Raw genomic sequence first — 1,017 nt, 5'->3', positions numbered from 1 at the left:
CAAATTGAGCCCTTACAAAGTAATATATAGGAGACCGTTCCTGAAAAAGTCGACTTTCCCCACTTGGTGATGACCGAGGTAGAGAAAAGAGACTGGGTCCATTCTCTGAGAGCTGTCATAAACACTGTTAATCAGTATGCTTCTTCTCGTTTTTCTTTTCCTTCTGACACTTCCCTCCACGGGTTCCAACCCAGAGATCGGAGATCGGGTCCTGTTGAAGGCCTGGAAGAATCAGCCCCCAGAAGATCAACTGGCCCCTCAGTGGAAGAGACCTTTTGAAGTTCTCTTGACCACCCACTCTGAAATTAGCAAGAGTAGCTGTGCAGGTGCATCACTGGAGAGTAAAAGCAGCCCCCCACCAGAAGAAGAGAAAGAAGCAAAAAACAAACAGCCACCATACTCTTGTACTTCAGGGCCTAAAGTACAAGTTCAAGAAGCTTACAGTACAATGATTTTGACCTTACTTCCCTCTATCTTTCTATGTTTCCAGGAGACATGGACAGAAAAGGTGCCGTTGATCCTACAGGCAAAGGGGACACTGACCCTGCAAGCTGGGGACACTCTGACCTTCCCATATGTAGTCTCAACCCTAACTCCAGTAGGTCCAGTTAAGTGGGCCATAGAAGAGCCCGAAAGAGGAACCTTAAGAATAGTGATTATTCTAGTTTGTTCTTGTGTTCCCTGTTTTATAAGAATATTAACAAAAAGAACTACAACTACTCCTAAGGCTAGAAAAATTTTTACCTGGTAAGTCGAGATGCCCCTTCTTTAAAGCTCTGAGGACAAATGTCACCTAATTCACCAAGATGCAGCCAATTTCCACTCCAACTCACCCCCCCACATATGGCCCCTAGTCGATACCAGCAGGTTTCTCACCCCAGCGATGCCCCTAACCAGCAGTAAGTAGCCAGAATAGAAGCGACGGCCTGTTTCCCAAGATTCAGAAACTTCCAATAAAAGGGGGGATTGGAAGAGGCTGCACAGGCCTGGTTCACTATTATTTACTCCCCATTGCTA

Source organism: Trichechus manatus, unplaced genomic scaffold (assembly GCF_000243295.1).
Source record: "Trichechus manatus latirostris isolate Lorelei unplaced genomic scaffold, TriManLat1.0 scaffold00038, whole genome shotgun sequence".
Taxonomy (NCBI): Eukaryota; Metazoa; Chordata; class Mammalia; order Sirenia; family Trichechidae; genus Trichechus; species Trichechus manatus.
This window is presented reverse-complemented; position numbering follows the sequence as displayed.